The sequence below is a fragment of the Chiloscyllium plagiosum genome, unplaced genomic scaffold (assembly GCF_037043375.1).
Source record: "Chiloscyllium plagiosum isolate Xiang-an unplaced genomic scaffold, Cpla_swu_hap1 HiC_scaffold_38, whole genome shotgun sequence".
NCBI lineage: Eukaryota > Metazoa > Chordata > Chondrichthyes > Orectolobiformes > Hemiscylliidae > Chiloscyllium > Chiloscyllium plagiosum.
Window position 1 is genome coordinate 7544457 of NW_028270176.1, and position 19448 is coordinate 7563904.

Genomic DNA, 19448 nt, shown 5'->3' on the forward strand with positions numbered 1-19448 from the left:
CAACCGAACCCTTAAAGAATGCAAGGTTCCAGGAAAAAAACTCAAACAAGAAAACAGGAGGGCTTAAAGAGGCCACGAAATGTGTTTGCCAGACAATATTAAGGAAAATCCAAAGGAATTGTATACATTTATAATGAGTAAAAGAGTAACTTGGGAAAAGGTCGGTCCACTCAAGGACAAAGGGTTGTTTACGTGTGGAGCCAGAGGAAGTGGGTAAGGTTCTTAATGAACATGTTGCATTCGTATTCACAAAGGAGAAGGATATGATGGATGGTGACTCAGGGAGGGCTATCTGATATTCAAGGCCATGGTAGGTGAGGATGGGAGGGTGGGAGGGCTGTTGTTATTGTGGGAGGGAAGAGAGGGACTGAGAGCCGAAGTGTCAGAGTTAGGTCAGACACAGCTAAGGGACCTGTCACCCATAGAGGAATGGAGCCAATAGAGGGATACAGACCATATCGAGGTCAAGTATTTCTGGTTGAGAAAGGTATCATGTGACAGCACTGGCTTGCTGGGCCGAATGGCTTGTTCCTGCTCTTTGTTCTTTTGTACTTTTTCCCAGGACAGAATATATGTGCTGGCAGTCTGTGAGGGACAAGGTACCCTCCCTCTGTCTCAGATTAAAATCATTCTCTCAAAGACGTGATCCAGAAATCCCCGTACGATCAAACCTGATTTGGTATTTGTTGGCGATGCCTATTCGCAGTCCCACTGGCACGCTTCCTATATCACACTTTCGGGACTTCAATGTATATCCATGATCAGTCACATTATCTGGACACCCTCGTTCATTGGGAATATATAAAGTCAGATCATTCTGTTCTACCACCAGCAATCGAGGAGAGGCTGGGGCTACCTTTCAAATTTAATTGTCAGGATGTGACTGTGAGAATCAGGAGAAAGAATTGTAAATTACATACAGAAAGTATTTTTAAAATGGTGTTTGGTCTGGAAACTGTCCCAGTGAGCCTGGGACATTCAGCTTCTCGTTTTCATGTTTCATGTCTCTTTATAACAAAATGAAATCTCAATCCATTCTCACTTGTTGATATCAGTGTGGGGTGGCTGGTGTATCTGGCCCTCCACAATACACCATCGGGGCTTCTGTGAACCTACCGAGATGGTGTTCGATGGAGCCTGCCTGAGAAGGCTCATTACATCATGACAAGAGCGGGATTGCCTCCTGTCCACTGAACTGGATGAGTGCAGCTACAACATTCAAGAAGCTTAATCCCATCCACGACAAAGTAACGAGCAAACTATTTTCCACAAACGTTCACCCCCTCACCACCAACGATGATGGGCAGCTACATCCACAATATCCACAACAAAAAATTGCTCCTTCTGAACGCAAGAAATTTTTGGACAAGTGCAACTGCTACAGTCAGGAGAAAGTGAGGACTGCAGACTTTTCAGATTATAGATTAGATTAGATTACATTACATTACAGTGTGGAAACAGGCCCATCGGCCCAACAAGTCCACACTGACTCGCCGAAGCGCAACCCACCCATACCCCTACATTTACCCCTTTACCTAACACTATGGGCAATTTAGCATGGCCAATTCACCTGACCTGCGCATCTTTGGACTGTGGGAGGAAACCGGAGCCCCCGGAGGAAACCCACGCAGACACGGGGAGAACGTGCAAACTCCACACAGTCAGTCGCCTGAGGCATGAAATTATTATTATTATAGTCGAGAGTGTGGTGCTGGGAAAGCACAGCAGGTCAGGCAGCATCCAAGCAGCAGGAGAGTTGATGTTTCAGGCAAAAGCCCTTCATCAGGAACCATTCCGAAACATCGATTCCCCTGCTCCTCGGATGCTGCCTGATCTGCTGTGCTTTTCCAGCACAACACTCTCAGCTGCTACATTCACTCCCTACAGTGAGGAAAGAGGCCATTCAGCTCATTGAATCTGCACTGATCCTCTGCAGAGCATCCCACCCAGACACAGCTTCATGCCCTATCCCTGTAACCCTGCATTTACAATTATTAATCCACTGAACTTGCACATCTCCTGACCCAATGGGGTATTTAGCTTGGCCAATCCACCTATTGTCTTACCTATTGTCAATTGTCTTACCATCATTGAATCCTCCACTATCAACATCCTGGGGGTTACTATTGAGCAGATACTCAACTGGACTCACCTGGACAGTGGCTCCAAGTGCAGTCAGAGGTGAGGAATACTGCAGCAAGTGACTCATCTCCTGACTCCCCAAAGCCTATTACTTCAATGTCACTGCCTCGTCCTGGGAAATTGGGATGAGGATATTTTGAATGCTCCAGCTTCAGTATAAAACAGGGAAAAGTTAGCAAAAGCCAAAAAAAAGGACATTTACTTTTCTTCATAAATCAATCAGGGGATAGGCACACTCCTGGCTGGGTGAGTTTTTATTGATCATGTCTATTTGTCTTCAGGCTTTGGCACTGAACGTCCTGCATAAACCAGGGCAGTGCATGTGTTGTAGGTAGATCCAAGATTCCAGTAGGTAGGGAATTCTAAAGTTTCAACCCAACATCACAGAAGGGTGATATATTTTCATGGGAGTGTGGTCAGTGGATTGGAGGGGATCTGGGAGATGCTGGTGTTCCAAACTATCTTGTGCTTCTCAGTTTAAGTGGAAATGGGAGGTGCTGTCTAAGGAGGATTGGCAAATTTGTACAATGTGTCGAGTAGATGGTGCACACTGCTGCTGTGTGGGGGAGCTCCCTGACCCTCTGAACAACATCCCATTCACACACAGACTCATGCCCTAACCTTGTAATCCTGCATTTACAAATGCCAGTCCACCCAGAGACAGCGGGCTGTTTAGATTGGCCAATCCACCTAACCTGCACATCTTTAGACTGTGGGAAGACATGAATGCAGACACGGGGAGAATGTGCAAACGCCACACAGACAGTCACCCGAGGCTGGAATGTTTGTGGATTTTCCAGCCATGGTGCTTTGTCCCACATGGTGTCAAGCTTCTGGAGTCAGGAATGGGGCTGAATATTGTGCAACCATCTGGAAACATCCCAACCTCTGACCTTGGGATGGAGGGTGGGACATTGAAGAAACAGTTGAAGATGCTTGGTCCTGGAACATTCCCCTGAGGAATTCCTGCAGAGATATCCTCAGGCAGAGATGATGCCCCTCCAACAATCACAGACATCTACATTTGTGTCACATATGACTCAATCGAGCCGAGAGTTCTCCCAAATTCCTAGTGATTCCAGTTTTGTTCGGGCTACTTTATGTCACAGCTGGTCAAATGTGGCCCTAATGTCAAGGACTGTCAACCACACCTCATTTCTGGAACATAGTTCTTTTGTTTGTCAGAGATTTGTCCAATTTCAAATAAAGCTCATAGGCAGACCTTGTGAAATTGACATGCTTGTTTATTTCACCATACAGTGGGGAGAGGTTAAAGACCGCTCATATACAGAATGGTTTACTCTGCACAGATGAGTCATAGCATCTTCACCCAGGTACGGACATATACAGTTTATAAAGGGTTACAAGAGATTGATCATTGATTGCAAGACAATACAGTTCGAATCACAGTTGATATGTTAATACTGTTCAAAGTGGGCTAAAATTATTTTGGGTCTGACAGTACAGAGCAGGTAAACAATGGTAACAGGAGGTTAGCCAGTCTCAGAATATTGAATACATAATCAGTAACATCCTGTCCATAAGGCTCATAGGGCTAAGGGCATCCATATTGAGTAGAAAGTGAGGTCTGCAGATGCTGGAGATCAGAGCTGAAAATGTGTTGCTGGAAAAGCGCAGCAGGTCAGGCAGCATCCAGGGAACAGGAGAATCGACGTTTCGGGCATAAGCCCTTCTTCAGGAATCATTCGGGCATAAGCACTGAAGAAGGGCTTATGCCCGAAACGTCGATTCTCCTGTTCCCTAGATGCTGCCTGACCTGCTGCGCTTTCCCAGCAACACATTTTCAGCATCCGTATTGACTAGTTTGGTGACATTTTGTCTGTGGGGTATTGTGTCGGTTGCTGCTCCCATAGAGAGACTTCGGGACCTCCAGAGGTGCAGTGTCATTGTGAGTGAGAGAATCCCATCAGCGGGCTGTTTAGATAACGTTTCCTCTCCACAGTGTGGAATGGGTTGCTCACAGTCAGTTCCTGGGCATTGTGGGTAGGCCCTCTTTTAGCGAGGGACAACATGGCTTCAGTAAGCAAAATGCTTTCTACTGCTCCTGCATTATCCCTATTGGAGCCAAGAGGGTGGGAGGTGTCTGTAATGCATTGCCAGATGAGATGTGATTTGAAGTAATTAAATTACTTACAGTGTAGAAACAGGCCTTCGGCCCAACAAGTCCACACCGACCCGCCGAAGAGCAACCCACCCAGGGCCATTCCCCTACATTCACCCCTTCACATAACACTACGGGCAATTTAGCATGGCCAATTCACCAAACCTGCAGGTTTTTGGACAGTGGGAGGAAACCGGAGCACCCGGAGGAAACCTACGCAGACATGGGGAGAATGTGCGAACTCCACACAGACAGTTGCCTGAGGTGGGAATTCAACCCAGGTCTCTGGTGCTGTGAGGCATCAGTGCTAACCACTGTGCTGCTGTGCCACCCATAATGCATTGCCTTACAAATCAATCTTATCAAATTAATATATTATTAAAGTTGATACCACCAAGTTGTTTTGTCTGTCTGGGGGAGGCAGGGTCGGAGATGTCATTCAGCAGGAAGTCATTACAGTCTCAGAATGAGGGATTGGCCAGTGGAATTGATGTGAATTTAAATTCCCTCAATTAAAGGACAGGGTTTGTCTGAAAAATGACTCATGAAAGGGCAGGGGAACAACATCATATTGAAAGGGACAGAGTAATAAACTTTGCTGTTAGAATCCCACAGGTCTTTCATTATTTTATTTTTATTAATATTTGGTTTGGAGTTGTGAGCTATGAGAGATAAAAGGTGACCTTTGCACTGTGAGTAGCCACTTGTGTTAAAAAAGAACAAACATGATCTATTTTTGTAGCCAGGCCTGAAAGGTAGTTACAGGTTGGTTTTTGGAGACTCTGCCTTTGGAATGGCAGTGTGCTGAAACAGAGAGCAGGTGTTTGGACATTAACACAGCAATTGACGCAGCAAGTCTGGGAAGAAAACAGAATGTTCAAACAGAGGAAGCAGTGGGATTTAATTTCAATTGTTTTGGTCTGGGATTTCTAAGGGTGGGAAGGAGATGTTGATGCTCCTGTATGAAGATGTGAGAGATCCCTCCCGAGCATCCAATAATTGGCTCTTGGAAGTTCAGAGAAAAGAAACAAAGAAAACCCTTTGATTTCCACATTTCTGATGAGAATTATCTTAAACATCATTACCTGACAGGGTGTTCTATGCAGAAAAATCAGTTTTGAATGCTTACTGTGCCCGAAAGAATAGAAATGGCATTCTGGATCCTCTCAAAATATTGGCTGAGGTGTTGCCTGACACTATTTTAAAATTTGATTTGTTTTTTTCACTCTTCAAGTGATCATGTTGGTGATTATTATTCCGTCCAGAGGAAAATGTGGCCTCTCCAAATGTATTTCTTGCTCCTTGTTTGCAATGGCAGCAGCCGATCTCCTGGTCATTATTGCTGAACCAATATTCTACAGGATTGCTCAGATGTATTTCCATGGCTCATTCCTGTTCATTACACCTGTGTGTATTTTTATTTATATCCTGGTTTTAACATCAACAGAGGTTTCCATTTCACTCACAGTTGCTTTCACCTTCGATCGGTTTGTGGCCATATGTTGCGATGAATTGAAAATGAAGCATTGTACAAAGAAAATGGCAGCTGTTGTAATAAGGATAGTGACTGTTTTGGGTAGTTTAATTTCTGACCTCTTTGTATTAAACTTAGTTTAATTCAGAGAACACCTCTGGGACACGCGGACCAACCAACCCAACCGCCCCGTGGCTCAACACTTCAACTCAGCCTCCCACTCCACCAAAGACATGCAGGTCCTTGGACTCCTCCATCGCCAGACCATAGCAACACGACAACTGGAGGAAGAGTGCCTCATCTTCCGCCTAGGAAGCCTCCAACCACAAGGGATGAACTCAGATGTTTCCAGTTTCCTCATTTCCCCTCCCCCCACCTTGTCTCTTTCAAATCCCTCGAACTCAGCACCGCTTTCCTAACCTGCAATCTTCTTCCTGACCTCTCCGCCCCCACCCCCACTCCGGCCTATCACCCTCACCTTGACCTCCCTCCACCTATCACATTTCCAACGCCCCTCCCCCAAGTCCCTCCTCCCTACTTTTTATCTTAGCCTGCTGGACACACTTTCCTCATTCCTGAAGAAGGGCTCATGCCCGAAACGTCGATTCTCCTGTTCCTTGGATGCTGCCTGACCTGCTGTGCTTTTCCAGCAACACAGTTTCAGCACATTACAGGTGACCACCATTGCACTACACACACACAGATAATCCTACACACACACAGATACTCCTACACACACACACACTCTCACATACACATGGACACAGGTACACACAGACGCGCACACAGACACCCACACACACCCTTACAGACACACACACTCCCACACTCACATATGCACCACCTCACAGACTTAAGACACTCTGCACTCACTACACACACACATACACTTTCTCATACTCACAACCCCCAACCCAGACAGACACACACACACACAGACAGACAAAGACCCACATGCACACATATATTTTGGGGGGTGAATTTGTACCTGCAGGATTACATTGTACTTTGTTCAAAAACTGCATGCTCTGAGCTCAAAAACTGCATGAATTTATGTAAAACTCTGTTATCTCTGTTTTTAGATTAGAATCAATCTAAACGTTATGGCATAGACAGAGAACACAGGGGGCCAACACCTTCAACATATTGTCTAGCTATCACCATTGTTAACAGCTAACCCGAGGATGCAACTTTAAAAAAAGGGTTTTGTGATTTACACATGAAAGAAGTGAAACTATCACTGTATTCTAACAGATGAAAGCCTTAACAGACAATCAATTTTTCAAAGTTTAATTTCAGTTACATCACACTGTAAATTTTTGCTATAAATTCTGTGTTACGACCGAGCCCTCCACTATCACCTGATGAAGGAGCGTCGCTCCAAAAGCTAGTGCTTCCAATCAAACCTGTCGGACTATAACCTGGTGTTGTGTGATTTTTAACTTTGTGCACCCCAGTCCAACACCGGCATCTCCAAGTCATGAGCCAGGAAAAGGTAGAGATGAGTTTGTGTTTTGGTAGCCAACCTACCTAAAGTTACGGAAACAGAGATGATGAGGAAAGTGGGGAAAAGTCTGAGTTGGACCAGATTAGATTAGATTAGACAAGATGCCCGACATTATGTAAACAAGCCCTTCGGCCCAACAAGTCCACACTGACCCACCAAAGAATAACCCACCCCGATTCAGTCCCCTACGTATATCCCTGACTAATGCACCTAACACGATCAGCAATTGAGCATGGCCAAATCACATGACCTGCACATCTCTGGATTTCTGGAGGAAACCAGAGCACTTGGAAGAAACCCACGCAGACACAGGGAGAATGTACAAACTCCACATAGACAGTCTCCCAAGGCTGAAATCAAACCCAAGTCCCTGGCGCTGTGAGGCAGCAGTGCTAACCACTGAGACAACGTGCTGCCCATGCAGGAGAGAGAAGTGGAGTATTGATATTTTTTCAGTCCGAAATGAGAGAGGATATTAGCATTGACAATGACATCAATGTCCCAGAGAAAGAGCTGTGAGGAGGGTCTGGAGTAGTACAGAACAAGGAATGTTCCACATACCCCACAAAGAGACAGGAATAACTAGGGTCCATGCAGGTACCCAGGGTCACAGATTGGAACTGACCAAAGTGAGAGGTGATAAAGGGGAAGTTGTTCAAGGCAGAGGAGGGTGGTGGTGGATGGAAATGGTTATCAAAAGGCCAGAGGGAGTAGACTAAGTGGAGTGAGAGCATTGGAGACGAGTGAAGGGTTGGAAGAAGAATCGGATTTAAACATTTGGACACAGAGGCAAAGAATATGAAGGAAGAATAGTTTATCATCATGTCATGGTCAAAGGTCACTCCATGGAGAGGGAGAGGGTGAGAATGGGAGAGAGGAATAAAACTAAGACATTTTCTCAGTCCAAAATGTTCTGCATCAGAGAGAGATATTTGACTGTTCAATGATGCGTGTTTATGGGTGTTCGTGGTTCGCACTGAGAGAAACAGCTCATTCCCACTGTCAGAGGAATAAAGAGTGGTCATACTGCAGTCACAACATTGACAGTCTGCCCCGGGGTAAACAAAAGCAAAGAACAGATTCGAGATAGGCAGTGAGTGTGAGGGAAGGTACAAATATATTAAATAAAAGAGCAGTAATGGAGGAAGGTGGCAGGGTGAAAATGGAAATGAAAGTGAGGTGGACCAGGTAAAAGTGAGGATAAAGGCAGGCAGCAATGAATCATGATTAAAATATCTAATACTTGGATTTCTCTAACAGAACTGAAGCGATGACAAGAAAGTAGACAAAATAACTGTATTTATAGAGTGAACACTCAGGTACAGAGAATTGCAAAGAACAGGCACATCAACAAGGATGGCACCATAAATGGTAAGATCTGTCAATTTGTTCAACATGGTTTACAGAACTCATCGTGAGGCACAGACTTACCAGGGACACCAACAATGCCAAGTATGGGATAGTAAACATAAGCAAAAATCTGAAGTGCAGCCTCGATTCGATAGACTAATGTAAAAGAATAATCATCAGTGTAAAGGAGGTAGAGCCAACCAGAGATACCCCTTCCCATCACTGGATTATTCCAATCCTTTTCCCTCTGATTGTCACTAATTGCTGTGGTATTCCACTCTAATGTTCTCCGATACCAATACCATCCCTCCATATCTACAGTTGTGCTGATCTCTGATTGCTGCAGAGATATTGCTCCTGCTGTCAGTCTGTGTTAAGCAATTGAAGGGAATCCCTTAAGAAGCAACTGATGGATCAGCTCACAGCTCCCCCAGGGACACAGTTAATTTCAGTGAGTCAGACATGAATTCCAGTCAATGAACAAACAGTTGGAGTTAACCCCTTTGAATCAAATCGGTTTTGTCCCACAATAGATAAGAACATTGATCTGGTCCATGTTGGGTTTTAATGTAAACAACGTGGAGGAAATAATTCAAGAAGTGTGCAGGGTATTTTTTGCATAAAGGTGTCATTGCATAGGATTAAAGGGTAGCACATTTTCAATAAAAGAAAGCAAGATTTAAATTTACAGATGATGCCACCTGACATCAGTGATGGCAACACTTGGAAGAACATAATTCAGGAGCAACAATTCTCACTGTTTTTTAAACTAAGTAAATAAAGAATGAATAAATAAATGAGAATAAGTAAACATGTCACCGAGCCAAACAAGTATCAATCACACAGATAATAAATATTAAGCATCATGGAGAAGTCAGTGGAAAGCCACGTCATATTTGAAAGATCTGATTGTTTGATGACAAATCTGCTGAGGGGGATTTTGGGTAACACGTGTTGTCATTTACATACACCTCTGCAGGAAGCCAGCATTTGCCTCTTCTCCCTCTTAAACCCTTTCAATACATCTCCCCATCCAGGTCCCTTTTCAGTGTGGTGGTTGTACCCGGCTTTACCAGTTTTGGCACACCATTGGTCAGAGGCCTCCAGTCTGAAAAACAATCCTCAACTCTTTCAGACAGAAGGAGTACACAGAAAAAAAACAAAACCACTCCCCACCCCAGCACTCCCCCCCATCCTGCCCCCAACAGACACCCTTGGGGCAGGGACAGCACCGTGTGAAACACAAAGCAAAGCCCACTCTGCTCTTTCTAAACAACAAATTCTTACTCTGTGGAAACAATAAACAAACAGAAAATGGCTCTCCCATGACTCCATCCCCAACAACCTTTTTTGGGCAGGGACCACAAGGGGCCAAAACAAAAGCAAAATCAAAGAAACACATAAATTATAATGACACGGTGGTGAACCCTTCCGCTAATTAACCCAAACCCCCCAGAAAATCTCACCTCACCTCGTAATCTGTGAGAGCATGAATGACAGAGAACTCTCAACTTCCCCTATTTCAAAAAAAGTCAATTTATTCTCGAACTCTAAAAGTGAATATGAAACAACAATTGTTTACAACTCTGACCCTTCATTCTCTTACAGACTTGTTATCTACCTCCAACACGATAAAAAATACTGTTCTAATAAATGACCCTGTCAAAATTACATCAACTTTATTTGCAAAGCCCTACAGCAGCTGTTGTCTCTGGTGTCTGCCTTCCTCTGGCTGTAGATCTCCCTGGGTCATCTTCGGTCTTTTACTGAATAGATGTTTCGTATGAAACGGTGCCTTTGAAAGAGAGTGGTTTGCTGGAAGTCAGTCGGGTAATAACAGTTGGTTGCTCTATCTGGCTAAATCTCAAAATGCACATTCTTTCTACCCCCAAAAATAAGATTGTCTCATTGGTTCAATGCTGTCAAAACATTAAACCCAAATTCAATTGAGGCATAATTTAAACTGTTTGATTAAATTTGAACTGTTGTGAAAGCGCAGCAACCAGCGCTCAGGTATTTGTTTCACAGCCAATGTTTCACATTTGCAATGCTCCAGTACACACTGAGACTGCTGGTCAGCCACATGACAGGGGTTTGTAAGCTCTCAGTGCAAACCAGCTTTCACTCTCTCTTCATGGTCCTGTACACATAAGGACATTAGAACTAGGAGCAGGAGTAGGCTTCCCGGCCCTTCGAGGCTGCTCAGCCATTCAACACAATCATGGCTAATCCTTTCATGGACTCAGCTCCCCTTCCCCACGTTTTCACCATGTTCCTTAATTCCTTTCTTTTTTCAAAAATTTTATATTTTTATAAGATCCCCACTCAGTCTTCTGAATTCCAATGAATATCATCCCAATCCACTCAGCCTCTCTGCATAAGCCAAACCACTCAACTCTGGAATCGACCTGGTGAACCTCCTCTGTACCCCCTCCAGTGCCAGTACATCCTTTCTTAAGTGAGGAGACCAAATCTGCATACAGTGCTCCAGGTGTGGCCTCACCAGCACCTTGTACAGCTATAGAATTACCTCTCTGCTTTTAAATTCAATCCCTTCAGCAATGACGGACAAAATTCCATTTGCTTTCCTAATTACTTGATGGACCTGCAGACCAGCCTTCTGCAATTCATGCACAAGGACACCCAGATCCCTCTGCAAATCAGCATGCTGCAGCTATTTACTATTCAAGTAATAATCCTTTTTACTATCACCCCGACCAAAACACATGATTTCATATTTATTTGTATTGTATTCCATCTGCCAGATCTTTGCCCACCCACTCAATGTATCTATATCCCCCTGCAAAGTTTCACAATCCTCTGCACACTTTGCTCTGCCAATCATCTTAGTGTCATTGGTAAATTGTGACACCTTACATGTGGTCCCCAAGTCCAAATCATCCGTAAAAATTGTAAATAATGTGGTCTCAACACCAATCCCTCAGGCACACCACTAGGCACTGATCGCCAGCCAGAATAGCACTCATTTATTCCCACTCTTTGCTTCCTGTCAGTCAGGCAATCCTCTATCAACACTAATACTCTATCCCTAACACCATGCACCCTTATCTTATGCAGCAGCCTCAAGTGTGGCACCTTGTCAAAAGCCTTTTGGAAATCTCAGTACACCACATCCAAATGGTCCCCATTATCCACCTTGCTTGAAATATCTTCATGGAATTCCAAAAGATTTGTGAAGCATGACCTGCCCTTCATGAACCCACGGTGCATCTGTACAATGAGACAATTTCTTTTGTGATGCCCTGCTGTTTTGTTCCTTGATAATAGACCAAAGCATCTTCCCCACTACAGAGGTTACACCCACTGGTCTTCCCCATCTTTTGTCTAATTCCCTTTTTAAACATTGGCATCACATTTTGCTATTTTCCAATCTGCTGGGACTGTCCCAGAGACAAATGAATTTTGGAAAATTTTCCACCAGTCCACCTGTTATTTCTCCCGCCATCTCTTTCCATTCCCTGGAATGCACTCCATCAGGGCCAGGAGACGTATCTATCCATCGCTCCATTAGCGTACCCAACACGAGCTCTGCCATAATAATAATTGTTTCCAGGTCCTCACCTATCTTCATCTCTTCATCACTTACTGGCCTGTTATTAATGTCCTCCACTGTGAAGTCCGAGGCAAAATACCTATTCAGTGCCTCAGCCATTTCATCATATCTCATAACTAACTGCCCCTTCTCATCCTCTAAAGGACCAACATTTACTTTACCCACTCTTCGTCATTTTTATATTTGTAGAAAGTTTTGCTGCCTTTATATTCTGTGCTAGTTGTTTCTCATACTCTATCTGACTTTCCTTTTTAGCTGTATTTGTGGCTTTAAAATTACTTTCACTTTGATAGCCTGCCTTATTTCCTTGGACACCCATGCCAGATTACCCCTCCTCTTACCGCCCTTCCTTCTCACTGGAATATACTTCTGTTGAGCACCTTGAAAGCTTTCTTTGAAGGGACTCCACTGTTCGTCACCTGTCGCACCATGAAGTTCCCAGTCTACTGTAACCAGGTATTCTGGCATCATCCCCCTTATTCAAGCACAGGGCCCTGGTATTGGACTTTATCTTCACACTATCCAGTTGGACTTTAAATTCAACCAAACTGTGATCACTCCTTCCAAGAGGACCCCTAACTATGAGGTCATTAATTATTCCTGCTCCTTCGTTAGTTCCATTACATGCTGTTCAAGAAAACGACCATGGATACACTCAACGCAACTCCTCCTCAAGGCTACCCTGACCGAGCTGGTTCGACTAATCGACATGCAGATTAAAATCCCCATCATAATAGCCATATCATTTTTGCTCCTGCCCCAATGTGATGTTAATATGTGCTGGCCTATAGACTACGCCAATCAGTGACTTTTCCTTCTTGTAATTCTTCATTTCCACCCAAAAGGATTCAATCACATGCTCCACAGAACCTATATCATGGCTCAGCACTACCCTGATGTCATCCTGGAATATCAGACCTCCCTTGCATTCCTGTCTTTCCTTCTGAATAGAGCTGAAAATGTGTTGCTGGAAAAGCGCAGCAGGTCAGGCAGCATCCAGGGAACAGGAGAATCGATGTTTCGGGCATAAGCCCTTCTTCAGGAATGAGGAAAGTTTGTCCAGCAGGCTAAGATAAAAGGTAGGGAGGAGGGACTTGGGGGAGGGGTGTCGGAAATGTGATAGGTGGAAAGAGGTCAAGGTGAGGGTGATAGGTCAGACTGGGGCGGGGGGGGAGAGGTCAGGAAGAAGATTGCAGGTTAGGAAGGCGGTGCTGAATTCGATGGATTAGACTGAGACAAGGTGGGGGGAGGGGAAATGAGGAAACTGGTGAAATCCGAGTTCATCCCTTGTGGTTGGAGGGTTCCTAGGCGGAAGATGAGGCGCTCTTCCTCCAACCATCGTTTTGTTGTGGTCTGGCGATGGAGGAGTCCAAAGACCTGCATATCCTTGGTGGAGTGGGAGGGGGAATTGAAATGTTGAGCCACAGGGTGGTTGGGTTGGTTGGTCCGGGTGTCCCAGAGGTGTTCTCTGAAATGTTCCGCAAGTAGCCGGCCTGTCTCCCCAATATAGAGGAGGCCACATCGGGTGCAGAGGATGCAATAGATGATGTGTGTGGAGGTGCAGGTGAATCTGTGGCGGATATGGAAGTTTCCTTTGGGGCCTTGGAGGGAGGTGAGGGGGGAGGTGTGGCGCAAGTCTTGCACCTCCTGCGGTTGCAGGGGAAGGTGCCGGGAGTGGAGGTTGGGTTGGTGGGGGGTGTGGACCTGACGAGAGAGTCACGGAGGGAGTGGTTTTACGGAATGCTGATAGGGGAGGGGAGGGAAATATATCACTGGTGGTGGGGTCCAATTGGAGGTGGCGGAAATGACGGCAGATGATGCGCTGAACATGGAGATTGGTGGGGTGGTAGGTGAGGACCAGTGGGGTTCTGTCCTGGTGGCGGTTGGAGGGGCGGGGCTCAAGGGCGGAGGAGCGGGAAGTAGAAGAGATGCGGTGGAGGGCATTGTCGACCACGTTGGGGGGGAACTTGCTGTCCTTGAAGACAATAGATGGTGTGTGTGGAGGTGCAGGTGAATCAATAGATGATGTGTGTGGAGGTGCAGGTGAATCAATAGATGATGTGTGTGGAGGTGCAGGTGAGCACCTTGTCTCAGTCTAATCCATCGAACACCTTGTCTCAGTCTAATCCATCGAATAACTTGTCTCAGTCTCATCCATTGAATTCAGCACCGCCTTCCTAACCTGCAATCTTCTTCCTGACCTCTCCGCCCCCACCCCAGTCTGACCTATCACCCTCACCTTGACCTCTTTCCACCTATCACATTTCCGACGCCCCTCCCCCAAGTCCCTCCTCCCTACCTTTTATCTTAGCCTGCTGGACAAACTTTCCTCATTCCTGAAGAAGGGCTTATGCCCGAAACGTCGATTCTCCTGTTCCCTGGATGCAGCCTGACCTGCTGCGCTTTTCCAGCAACACATTTTCAGCTCTGATCTCCAGCATCTGCAGACCCCACGTTTTCCTTCCGAATAGTCTGGGACCCCTGGATATTTAATTCCCAGTCATGATCATTCTGCAGCCATGTCTCCGAGATGGCGACCAAATCATATTCGTTGACGATGGTTTGTGCCATTGACTCATCAACCTTGTTACGAATGCTACAGTCATTCGGGTAAAGTGTCTTATGCTCACTTTCTTACCCTCATGCTTCACAACATCGCTAATATCTCCTGAGTAATTCTTCATATTTGCTTCTTTCCTCGTCTACCATGAACTTAAACCCTCCTGCGTACATGCTAACCTGCTGCTTACCTTTTCATTTATCACCTCACTTCCTGTAGCTTTCCATTTCCCATCCCCCCCCCACTCACAAGTTTAAAGTCTGAGTGAATGTGTTAGCAGGGCATGGTCTTCTCACACAACAGGGGACAGGCTGATTTCTCAGGGTTTGGTTTATTTATTTATACACCTAAGTAAATTTATATAAATTTTAATAGATAAACGATATATATGTTAATAAACGTATTTATTTAGTTCAATGTCAAAGTAGCGTCAGGTACCTTTACCTGCCAGCGCAAACACTTCACCTCTGATGCTTTGTTCTCCGAAGGATTGGAATCACCATTTAATTGGGTTGATGATTTAATGACTCTCCCTGGGATCAGGGATTGCTTAACAAAAGAATTAAGTCATCTGTTTATGGTTTGTTCTCTTTCCATTTTTCTGTCGTCATACTTACTGTGAGCAAAGTGGTCAGATGTCTCTGACTGAGCTGTCCTGCTGTTTTATCATCGTACCTGGGAGATAGATTAGATTAGATTAGATTACATTACAGTGTGGAAACAGGCCCTTCGGCCCAACATGTCCACACCGACCCGCCGAAGCGAACCCACCCATACCCCTACCCCTACATTTACATTTACCCCTTACCTAACACTACGGGCAATTTAGCATGGCCAATTCACCTGGCCCTGCACATCTTTGGACTGTGGGAGGAAACCGGAGCACCCGGAGGAAACTCACGCAGACACGGGGAGAACATGCAAACTCCACACAGTCAGTCGCCTGAGGCGGGAATTGAACCCGGGTCTCTGGCGCTGCGAGGCAACAGTGCTAACCACTGTGCCACCGTGCCGCCCAAAAGATACATCCACCAAAGCTGGTTTTGTGCAGAAAACAGAGTGAACTTGGGAACATACAACATGAGCTCAGGTCTCCATCCTCCTTCCTGCCCATTGCCCAGGCACAGCCATGTACACAGGGGATGACATTTTACACATGAGACCTTCCAACCAGAGATCAGAAAACTTCCGCTATTCCGCAGCAACCTTCAGGGTAAAATGGACCTGCACTCCCAGATCTCTCTGCCCATCAACTTTTCCCAAGGCTCTTCCATTCATTGCATAATTCGCTCTAGAATTAGTCTTGCCTAAATGCATCATCTCACATTTGTCTAGATTGAAATCCATCTGCCACTTTTCCATCCAATTCTCCAGTCTGTCTATATCCTCCTGTATTCTCCGACAGTCCCTTATGCTTTCTGCTACTCCACCAATCTTTGTGTCATCTGCAAACTTGCTGATCATACCAACAGTGCCCTCTTCCAGCCCATTTATCTATATTACAAACAACAGTGGCCCCAGCCCTGACCACTGTGGGACACCACTGGTCACCTTTCTCCATTTCGAGAAATTCCCTTCAACTACTACTCTCTGTCTCCTGTTGCTCAACCAGTTCTTTATCCAACTCGCTAGAACACCCTGCACACCTTGTGACTTCACCTTCTCCATTAGTCTACGCTGGAGAACCTTATCAAACACCTTACTAAAGCCCATGTATATGACATCAACAGCCCTTCCTTTATCTATCAACTTGGTCACTTCCTCGAAGAACTCTATTAATTTGGTAAGGCACGATCTCCCCCACGCAAAACCATGTTGCCTATCACTGATAAGCCCATTCTTTTCTAAATATAATTCGAACCTATCCCTCAGTATCCCTCAGTACCCAGACTGAAGTTCCGACAATCTATGGCCCTGATTTTCCACAATTGCAGCAAGAGCGGATTTGAGCTCTTGGACTCAATGGTTCTCTCCATCTCTTTCCTGACAGTCATTGCTTTAATGGGGAATGTTGCTTTGGCTGGAACTTCAATCCTCCCCTGACTATCTCTTATGCCTGACAGGAGTCATCTTCCACTCTGTCCACTGTTCAGCAGCATGACTGGGTACACCTCGGGCTAACGGAAGGATGGAGTTGATTTAAGAGTCGAACAACAGGGGAGCTCAGTCGTCATTGCTGCTGCCCTCAGAGCACAGGGACTCGGGTTCGATTCCAGCCTCGGGTGACTGACTGTGTGGAATTTGCATGTTCTCCCCGTGTCTGTGTGGGTTTCCTGTAGCTGCTCCGGTTTCCCTCCCACAGTCCAGTGAAGTGCAGGTTTGGTGGGTTATCCATGGGAAAATACAGGGATAGGTTAGGGTGTGTGTCTGGGTGGCGGCTCTCCAGAGGGATAGTCTGGAATCAATGGGCTGAATGGCCTGTGTCCACGCTGTAAGGATTCCATGTTTTAAATTTCTCATCACGCTCTCTGCCAAGATATTGTTGGCAACTTGGGACTGAGAAAGCTGAGAATTATTCCAAAACCATCTCGCAAGTACTCTCAAGACATCAACAAACTATTGTTGAATTTAACTGATTCCTGCAATTGGATCCAACTCTGGATGCTGAGTGATGAAAGGGTGGATGTGAATGTTTTGACGTGTGTAAGACCTTTGTGAACAAGGGTGGTGGGTTCAGCTGCCTTTTGTCCAGTAGGGCGTGCTGCTCTCTGTAGGCCTGTCATATCCATCGTATCCACTTCGGGATACTCTTCACTTCCTGCTCAATCACAAGGATCATCTTCCAATTTAATAAATCCTAATTCTCCACATAAAACCTCTATATACTTGGTGTAAGACATAGAACATAGCAGAGAATATGGAACATCACAGCGCAGTACAAGCCCTTTGGCCCTCCATATTGTGCCAACCTGTGGAACCAATCTGAAGCCTCTCTATCCTACACTATTCCATTTTCATTGATGTGTTTATCCAATGTGCATTTAAATGCCCTTAAAGTTGGTGAGTCTACTCCTGTTGCAGGCAGGGTGTTCCACGCCCCTATAACTCTCTGAGTAAAGAAACTACCTCTGACATCTGTCCCATATCGATCACCCCTCAATTTAAAGCTTTGTCCCCTCATGCTAGCCACCACCATCTGAGGAAAAAGGCGCTCATTGCCCACATTATCTAACCCTCTGATTATCTTATATTTCTCAATTCAGTCACCTCTCAACCTTCTTCTCTCGAATGAAAACAGTCTCGGGTCCCTCAGTATTTCCTCATAAGGCCTTCCCTCCATACCAGACAACATCCTGGTCAATCTCCTCTGCACCCTTTCCAAAGCTTCCACGTTCTTCTTATAATGTGGTGATCAGAACTGTATGCAATACTCCAAGTGTAGCCGCACCAGAGTTTTGTACAGCTGCAGCATGACTTCATGTCTCTGAAACCCAACCCCTCCACCAATAAAAGCTAACACACTGTATGCCATCTTAACAACCCTATCAACCTGGGTGGCAACCTTCAGGAATCCATGTACATGGACACCGAGGTCTCTCTGCTCATCCACACTACCAAGAATCTTACCATTAGACCAGTATTCTTTATTTCTATTGCTCCTTCCAAAGTGAATCACCTCACACTTTTCTGCATTAAACTCCATTTACCACCTGTTAGCCAAGCTCTGCAACTTATCTATGTCTCTCTGTAACCTACAACATCCTTCATCACTGTCCAGAACTGTGCCAACCTTAGTGTCATCCACAAATTTACGAACCCATCTTTCTATGCATCTCGTTCACTTCTGAAAGTGACAAACAGCAGTGGCCACAAAACAGATCCTTGCAGTACACCACTAGTAACTGAACTCCAGGATGAACATTTCCCATCAACCACCACCCTCTGTCTTCTTTCAGGGAGCCAATTTCTGATCCACACACTAAATCACCCTCAATCCCATGACTCCGCATTTTGTGCAATAGCCTGCCGTGGGGAACCTTATCAAATGCTTTACTGTCACCCATATCTACACATCAACCACCTTACACTCATCCTACTGCTTGGACACCATCTCAAAGAACTCAATACGTTCCACGACCCACCCTTCCGAAAACCGTGTTGCCTATACCTATTCAAGTTATTCATTTCTAGATGATTTTAAATCCTATCTCTTATGACCTTTTCCAACACTTTACCCACAACAGAAATAAGGCTCACTGGTTTAAAATAGGTGTGCCATCGAGAGCATCCTGTCTGGATGTATCACTACCTGGTATGGCAACTGCATCATTCAAGATCGGAGACGGTTACAGAGAGTGGTAAACTCGGCCGGGACAATCACAAAGGCCAACCTCTCATCCAAAGAATCCATCTACCAGGTCCTCTGTCGACTAAAGGCCGCCAGCGTTCTCAAAGATCCGTCCCACATTGGCAATGTTTTTCTACAAACTCTACCATCGGGGAGAAGGTACAGAAGCCTGATACACGCACCAGCCGGTTTCAAAACAGTTTCTACCCTCCTTTAGAATCATTTTTAGAATACTGAAAGGTCTCACAGACTCTTAACATTCACTTGTACCTGTGCCTTTTTTGTTTTTGCTGCTGTTTCCCTATTATTTCCTTATCTAAGCTACTTAACTCTGTGATCTGCCTGTATTGTTCACTAGAACAAAGCTTATCACTGTGCCTTGGCGATGTGACAATAAATTCAATTTAATTCAGTTCAATTTAATTCAATTC